The following is a 9,141-nucleotide window of genomic DNA, read 5'->3' on the forward strand; positions in this document are numbered from 1 at the left end:
CTTCCACATCCACTTGGGGTAGGGAGGGGATTGAGGGATGTGTGGGCTGTCAGGGCTTGGCATGGAGGGGGCAGAGGTAGGGACCCTGATGCAAGAGGCCTGGGAAAGTATAGAGGCAGCTTACAACTACAAGAATGAACTGCAGCAGTGAATGCTCGTACTGGAACTGGCTCACAAGCAGGTGAGAAATGGCAGCACTGGAGTTTGACTGAACTGGACAAGCATCAGTATTAGTTTAGGAAAAACCGCCACTGGCATTAGATTGGTACTAGTACAGCTAATGGCACAAAGGGGATTACGACGATGGAAATGCCTACAGCACACTGTGGACTCCTAAACACTGGCAGCACTGGCTATGAATAGCACTCTCAGTGGGTATCAGATGTGTCACTGTGATAGAATGCTCTGTTATACATATAATCTCAGCCATAAAGCAGGACAGGACTGCTGCTTACTAGGGGATTAGATAGGATCTGTGCCACTGTGACAGAATGCTCTGTTATAAAGAAAGATAGAATCTCTGCCATAAAGCAGGGCAGGACTGCTGCTTACAACTGGTATCCTGATAGGATCTGTGCTGCTGTGAAATATAGCTAGAATCTCACCCATAAAGCAGAGCAGGACTGTTGCCTTTACAGTGGGTATCAAATAGGATTTGTGCCACTGTGACATAGTGCTCTGTTATAAAGATAGCTAGAATCCCAGCCATAAAGTAGGGCAGGACTGGTGCTTACAATGGGTATCAGATTGGATCTGTGCTGCTGTGACAGAATGCTGCTGTATCTGGAGACTTAAAAACAAGTCCCCATGGTACTGTGGCTGTGGGTGTACATACGCCACCATGTCATTGTTTTACTGCCTCTATTTGAGCTGACCTCCTATATTTTGCTGTCCCTTTGTACAGAAACAAAAGCCAGGTTGGCAATTTTGTCTGTCTGTTTATTTTTTAGTCCGTTATATCGAGAAGAGTCAGAGGGAAACCGTCTCCCCATTAATGGCACAGTTATCCTGTATATACACCTTCCAGCCTCACTTCCCCTGCCAACTTCATGCTCTTGGGCAACTCTCCTATGTCTTGTAGCGGGTCAAGCCCAGCTTCGGCAATTGGCACAGGACTGTAATGTTATCTCATCAGCTTCTTGAGAGACCTGATCTGCTAAAAGCTGGTATCATGTACCCAAAAGTGTAGCTAAATATGGGTATAACAATGGCACATCCACTTAAATAGAAAGACAAGTAATGTTTGTGCTCGCGGTCAGCGATTCTTATGGGACTTTGCATGTATGGGACAAGCACCTCAATCATAAGCCAATCAGGACACGGGACTTCATGTTTTCCCTTTGTGTCTCTGTGGGAAAACGTTTCCTGCTCTAATAGTAAAGCAGCACTCATTCTGCTTCACTGCTAAACTTGACTAAAGACTTGACCTGTGCAACCTGCAGCTCAATTGTAATCAGTGTGCTCATTTCCTGTCGGCCTGATATTTAGCTGAAAGGAAAGAGGAAGAGTAAATGTGAGCCCATTTGCTCTAGACCTAGCACCCTATCACCCTGAATCAGGCATCCTGCAAATGTGGACCTTAGGTTTGCCGTAGGGAAAGTGCTAGGTCTAGAGCATATTGATAGTATTTATATGATAAACTTTATTTGCTTTCTTCGTGTGAGTACAACTGACACTTGCAACAATAGTGGCCTGAAATATCCCCTGAGTCTCTTCTTATAGAAAGCTCTAGTCTAAACTGTGCGATGAGATTGAGGGAAAAGGTAGAGCCTGACCTGTTTCCATGCATTTATTAGCCAAATTTATCCCCCATGTATGACTTGCTGGGGGTATCTGCCTGATTGGCCGGGGGCTAAGCAGTGAGACTGGCTGATGACCTCTTCAATGTGAACAGAATGATTGGGATCCAATGGGATCACAGGGTGGTCTGTCAAAACTACTACTTAAAGGAAAACTATACCCCTCAAACAATGTAGGTCTCTATAAAAATATTTTGCATAAAACAACCCTGCTTCATGTAAATAAACCATTTTCATAATAATATAAATGTTAGTAGTGTGTGCCATTGGGTAATCATAAATAGAAAATTGCCATTTTAAAGAATAAGGGCCTCCCCCTGGGATCGTACCATATACATACCATACTTGTTAGGTCACATGAGCCAGTTATTGGACAGAGTTCTGTCTTTTGCTTCAACACTTCTTCCTATTACAGTTAGAGTTGTAATATTTTTGGTCAGCTGATCTCTGAGGGACACACAGTCCATCACGAAATGGGGGTTCAAGGCAAGAGGTGTAAAAGGGCAATATTTACTTAAATATAGATACCAGTTTTATAAGATTCTTTAATATGCCACTTAATTTTAAATAAATCTGTTGCTTAAGTGTTCATTTTGGGGGTATAGTTTTCCTTTAAGGGAAAATTCATTATAACAGAGAAAAAAGCTCCCTGGACTTTTGGTTTCATAATGACATATTGACAGAGGCTTGGGGTTCATGTGATCAATTAAATGGCTGTTCTGGATAATCACACAGGCTTTCCACAAAGCGTCCATCTACTGTTCATGTTACAGAACAGAATCTAAAGTGACTGGTTTAAGCACAGGGGCTCAGTACAGAGCTGACACGGAGACTCTCCTATCACATAGCTGGCATGTAATAGGCACAAAGCAGACAGTCCCTTGGGCTCTCGTTGTATGTAGGTCTTTGCTGTTACTCAATACCCTCTAATCAGACTACCTTCTCCTCATAGTTTAAATTTAGAAGTTGCAGTGCTACTGTTTGTGTTTGCTGGCAGTGGTACCATTATGTTGCACTGTATCAGTGCATTACATGCTTATTTACTGATACAAATATTTAAAGGGCTGTGCACTCACCCGCATTAGTGACATTCACATTAGCCGGCAAATCACCAGCGGTGCGTGAGATAAGGATGAACTGAATTAAATTTAGAAAAAAGAATCTCAAAAACCCCACTCAGTGAATTAAGTCTTAATTCATGAAATGTTATTATTATGAACTCCCAAATTAATCAAAAAAAATCATTTATTATAATCATTTAGTTAAATATCATAAATGACTGCCGAATTTTATAAATAGTTAAATTCAAGTACACATTAACTCAAGAAAATTCAACAAAAAAAAAAAACAACATCAAACTTAATCAAAAAACCTTAATCGTTCAATGGGAATTGATTAACCAAATTGTCCATAAATGAATTTAATGAACCATGTTGTCCAATTGCTGTTAAAAATTCTAATAGGAGTGGGAGGTTACGTCTCAAAAAACCTTTGGTCAGCAAACCCGTCTGTTCTATATCAAGAAAGTTCCTTTAGAGAGTTGTAAATTAACTTTCTGAAAGAGATAACATAACGGTCCTTGTAGCTTGAAGTCAGTATTACCGCATCGTTCTTTGGGGCTTGTACACTCAGGGGCAGATTTATCAAAGGTCGAGGGGAATTTTTGAATTCAAAAAATTTGAATTTCGAGTTATTTTTGTGTACTTCAACTAGGGAATAGTCCAAACTCGATTCAAATTTTGAAATTTATCATGTACTGTCCCTTTAAGAATTTGAATTCGACTTTGCCATCTAAAACCTGGTGGTTTAGCGTATGGGGGACCTTCTACAATCAATTTGGAGTCATTTGGTGGACTTTTGATAAACAAATAATTTTTTTTGGGGTGAAAAGCCTTGAATTGAATTTGTTCGAATTTGATTCGAATTTGCAGATTGGTCCTATTCACCCGTTTTTAAAAAAAAAACAAAAATTTTTTAAAATATATTTTGACTTCGACCCTTGATAAATCTGCCCCTCAAAGTATCCGTCCTTTTAATGCATAGTGTCCTTACTTCACATGCTTTGTTATTTGGAAGTTATCTTAATTGCACTGTTCTTCAGGACTATCCGATACTCTCACAGGCTCACAAATCTTTTGTTACCGGTCACCATTCAGCTGCCAAATTTTCATGGCATCTTCATGATGCATTCTTGCTGGATAGCTTGAGACTTGCTCCTCACTCCATTTTTGGCGTTTGCACCTACACGTGTTTCACCATTTTTACTAAGTATCATGGCTTAAAGGAGGAAAGGCTAAAACTAAGTAAGCTTTATCAGAAAGGTCTATATAAATACACCAGTAAACCCTCAAAGTAATGCTGCTCAGAGTCCTCTGTCAAAAGAAACACCTTCTATTGTGTACACATGGGCTTCTGAATCAGACTTCCTGTTTTTTTTAGCTTAAACATCCAGGGCTAGGGCTTGAGCATGCTCAGTTTGCTCCTCTCTGATGTAATCTGAGCTCAGAGCTATGAGTGAGCAGGGAGATGGGCAGGAAGTGATGTCACACCAAGCTAATATGGCAACTGCTATCCTAAACAAACAGGGAATTTCTAGAGCGGTTTACTCGGGTATTGTTGGGGTTCCTGGCTAACTCAGAACTGCCACACCCTTGGAGTACCCCACTCAGGATCCAGAGATCTCCGGGGAACAAGCACAAGAATACACACGAGACGTGATGCTAATACTTGTTCGCTTTATTGTACAGTGAAACAGGCTTATATACTTTAGCACGTCCTTGTACAAGAGTATGCAAGAGAGATAACAGGATGTCAGACTTACAGAAATAACATAAGTGTGATATATTCGGGTTGACATATGTCTGCTCTCATGGAGACATGTCATGTGCTGCACGTAGCCATGAAGCCTGAAGTATCATTTAACCTTGCTTTAGCCGTTACAAGCCAATAACTATGTAATAATTAAACTAGTATGCTAAAAAGGGATTCTGAGAAAGGGTAAATCAAGTAGAAGGGGATTTGTAAGAATTAACTATGTAAGGGAAGGATCATAGATTTAGGCATATCCTTCCAGGTATGGTAAAGCATTCTGCAGAATAAATAGTTTTATAGCTTGCACTATTGTGGCTTATATATTGGAAATACAATGCTTCAGTAGCTTTCCTTTTGGAGAGATTACTGACAGAATACACTCTTCCAGCCTGAGCACAATATTGTGAATGACTTTCTTTAATCATCTCTGAGAAACAACTTAGGTGATCTAGTGATAGCTTGCATGAGCAGCACATTTATCTAGATGTCCGTCCAGAGGTTGGGCCTGGTCTATAATAAATACAGGGCCCCTTGTGGGTACGTTACATAACCATGGGTACTGTAACTTGAAAGGAGCATTTGATGAGCAGGGTTGAGACTGTCGGTCAGACGGATAAGAGTGTCGGCATCGGGGTGTGTGTGGAGGAGCAGTTGACTGTGAATCACTGCAACGGGATAAGGCCGTGTGTGTCTGTACAAGCGGTAGGTATGAGGAACAGGTAATGCACAAATTCAGTCTACAAGCCATTTACGAAAAAAAGTTTGGACACTGTAAAATGTGAATAAAAAGAGAATGGGATGATTTGCAAATCAATTAAATCCTATAGTTAATTGCAAATAGTACAAAGACAACCTATCAAATACTGAAACTGAAAAATCTTATTGTTTTCTGCAGAATTTCTGCTCATTTTCTATTGGATGCCAGCAACACATTTCCAAAAAAGATGGGACGGCCAACAAAAGACTGGAAAAGTAGTGCAATGATAGGTAGTAACCTGGTGGCACATCCCTGCAGTTGGTAACAGGCCAGTAACATGAGTGGGTGTAAAGAGCAGATGGGGAAGGGAACCTCTGTGAAACACTGTGCTGGGGGCACATATTGCAACAATTTAACAATAACTTTAAAAGATTTAGAGAATCTAGAGAGATCTTTGTATGGGACAAGGCCGACATTGTGTAGTGGAAATCACTGTACAGGCCCAGAATACTTCCCAAAATCATTGTCTGGGAACACACCATCAGGGCCGCCATCAGGATGGACAAGTGTCCCGGGCCCTGCAGTGCTGCACTTTTGAAAGAGCCGGGCCCCCCTTGAGAGCGCCAAAGCTTTGCGGCCATTTTTGAAGTCCCAAACAGGTGAAATGCGGAAGTGCCGAACAGCCGTAGTCGCAAAAAGACCCGAAGCCACGAAAACAGCCGAGCTACGGAAGCGGTAAAAAGACCCGAAGTCACAAAAATAGCCGAAGTCCTGAAGCGGCGAAAAATCCCAAAGTCACGAAAGGAGGCAAAGTTGAAGTCCTGAAGCCACGAGTTCAATTCTACTGAACACCAATTTGTTTTTTTTTTAATCCACTGGCCACCAATGTATTATTTTAATATTCTATAGGCCCTTGCCACCAATGTTTTTTTTCAAAAATATTTTTTGGGGCCCCAATTTTTTTAACTTGTAAGGGGGGCTCTGGCACCAATGCTCTTTAAAAAAAACTTTTATGGGGGCCCTGGTGCAATGTTTATAAGGGGGCCCTGGCCATCAATAGCTTTTTATAACTTGTGTGTGTGGGTGGTAACCTTTTTTAGCGCTGATGTCTGTGTGGTCTATTAACTGTGATGTGGAGAGGGCGGGATCTGGGGTGGGGTTTTGGTGCCAGGGTGGGTGCTGGGTGGGCCCTGAAAATGTTGTTGTATGGGCCCCCGTGATTTCTAATGGTGGCCCTGCACACCATGCAAAGAAATCCAGGGCCACCATTGGGGCACTGGGGGGACGATTGTCCCAGACCCAATGACTTCTATATGTTAAAGGGGGGGGGGCGGCTGTGCTGCTTTCCTGGATTAGTCGGCCCCCCCTTGAACTGCTGAAGTAGGAGCCGAGCCATGGCGAACATTTTTTTTTTAAACCTTCGGCCACTATTTTTTTTTAAACTTGGGGTGGGTTAAATATTTACAAACAGAAATTTCTCCTGAATCCCTAGTAAATGGTATAAATAGATTTGACAAACTTATACATACAGAAATTTGGAGAGAGCAAAACTATTTTAATTTTGTTTCAAAAAATAAAAATCTTTTAAACAAATGTCCTAAATGTGATTCGCAGCTACCCAACTTTTTTCACTTAATTTGGGATTGTTCCTTTATTAGAAAATTTTGGAAGGAGATTGAAAATTTCTTGAATTCAAATCTACTTTCCCAAGTTACATTGTCATCTAAAACAGCTTTATTGAATAACTTTAATGGCTTGGATCTTCTATCAACGTTACGGCAGCCTAAATTTAAGGCATAAATTATATTCGATTAGATATACTGAATTAATATTAGCAGCAGCTAAGAGAGCCATTTTCAATAAATGGATTGATAGCAACCCTCCTTCTATAAAATATATGTCTTCTGAGTTGAAAATCCTTTGTTTTAATGAAGCAATTGACTTTACTTTTGACAACATCGATCGAAATTCTGGTTTGAATGGAAATTATTTATATGTACTTTGTATCTCAAATTGACAAAGAACAGTTGGACAAGATTCTATATTCTTTCTCTTAAATTCCAAAGATTTATGGAGTCTATTCTATCATTTGCAAGTTAAGCTAACCCAATTTAATTCTTATCTAGGTTTACTTTTATTACCAACTTATTACTCATTGTACTAAATTGTTATTTACAGTTATATAATTCTTGAAAATGTATGTATTACTTACCTTAATTATCCTGATAAGGATTTTTGTTTGTCATTTTTCATTGTATTTACCTAAATTTAAAGGAGAAGGAAAGGTTAAAACTAAGTAAGCCTTATCAGAAAGGTCCATCTAAATATACCAGTAAACCCCCAAAGTAGTGCTGCTCTGAGTCCCCTGTCAAAAGAAACACTGCATTTCTTTCCTTCTATTGTGTACACATGGGCTTCTGTATCAGACTTCCTGCCTTCAGCTTAAACCTCATTGCCCTGGGCAAGAGCATGCTCAGTTTGCTCCACTCCCCCCACCCCTCCCTTCTCTACTGTAATCTGAGCCCAGAGCAGGGAGAGACTCAGGCAGGAAGTGATGTCAAACCATGTTAATACTGCAGCTCCTCTCCTAAACAAACAGAGAGTTTCTAGAGCTTTTTACTCAGGTATGGTAAAACATTCTACAGAATAAATATAGCATTCTAGCTTGCACTATTGCAGCTAATCTATTGGCAATAAAATGCCTCCGTAGCTTTCCTTCTCCTTTAAAATAATAATAAAAAAAAACTTGGGGTGGGGGGGCTGGCAGCTGATGTTTTTTTTTTAACTTGTACCAGTCCCTGGACACCAATGTTTTTTCTTTTACTTGTACGGGGCCCCTTAAATTCTGAAGAAATCCCATATTTATACCTGATGCACAGAGTGAAGCCAAGTGGGAAACTATCCTGTACTCTGACCAATCGAAATGTGAATTTCTTTTTGTAATCATGGACGTCGCACTAGAAAGGAAAAGGATCATGTGTCTTGTTAGTGCACAGTTCAAAAGCCAGCTGCATCTGTGCTGGTATAGGGGGTGCATTAGGGCATATGGCATGGGGTGCTTGCACGTCTGTGGTGGTATGGGGGTGCATAAGTGCACATGGCATATACAGAACCACATATACTGATTTTGGAACAAAATATGTTGCCATCCAGACAACCCCCTTTTTACAGGGAAGGCCTTGTTTATTTTCAAAAGTGCAGCATTCTGCATGTATTATACCAGCATTGCTTTCTAGTAAGTGAGTCCAGGTGATAAAGTGGCCCAGTCCTGTTGCCCAAACATTTTTTCACATTATGAAAGGAAAAACAAAGGTGTCCCCAAACTGTTGGGGAGCTGAAATCCTTTGTACAAAACTCCAGCAATTGGTCTCCTCTGGTCCCAGTCACAGATGTTGTTAGAAGAAAAGCTGATGCAACACAGTGGGAAACCTGCCCCTCACCCTTATTTTTTTTTACATGTTTCGCAGGCATCACATTTAAAATGAGCCAATATTTTTTGTACTACAGGTATGGGACCTGTTCTCCAGAATGCTTGGGACCATGGGTTTGCCGGATAACGGATCTTTCCATAATAATCATGTAAACATTAAATAAACCCAATAGGCAGGTTTTGCTTCCAATAAGGATTTATTATATCTTAGTTGGGATCAAGTACAAGCTACTGTTTTATTATTACAGAAAAAAGGAAATCATTTTTAAATATTTGGATTATTTGGTTATAATGGTGTCTATGGGAGATGGCCTTTCCGTAATCCGAAAGTTTCTGGATAAAGGGTTTTCCGGATAATGGATCCCATATATTTTCTGAAGAGGAGCGCAAGCGCAGTTTCAGTA

At 40.4% G+C, this 9,141-nt stretch overlaps 1 long non-coding RNA gene across 1 annotated transcript; it reads right to left on the reverse strand.

Moving 5' to 3' along the window:
* Positions 1-4,380: 4,380 nt before the first annotated feature.
* On the reverse strand, positions 4,381-8,869 carry LOC121399112. Its single transcript, XR_005964760.1, has 3 exons — positions 8,176-8,869; positions 7,520-7,569; positions 4,381-5,379 (listed from the first exon to the last, which is right to left on the reverse strand). It is a non-coding gene; the product is annotated as an uncharacterized LOC121399112 (long non-coding RNA).
* Between the last annotated feature and the right edge of the window lie 272 nt (positions 8,870-9,141).

Source organism: Xenopus laevis, chromosome 9_10S (assembly GCF_017654675.1).
Source record: "Xenopus laevis strain J_2021 chromosome 9_10S, Xenopus_laevis_v10.1, whole genome shotgun sequence".
NCBI lineage: Eukaryota > Metazoa > Chordata > Amphibia > Anura > Pipidae > Xenopus > Xenopus laevis.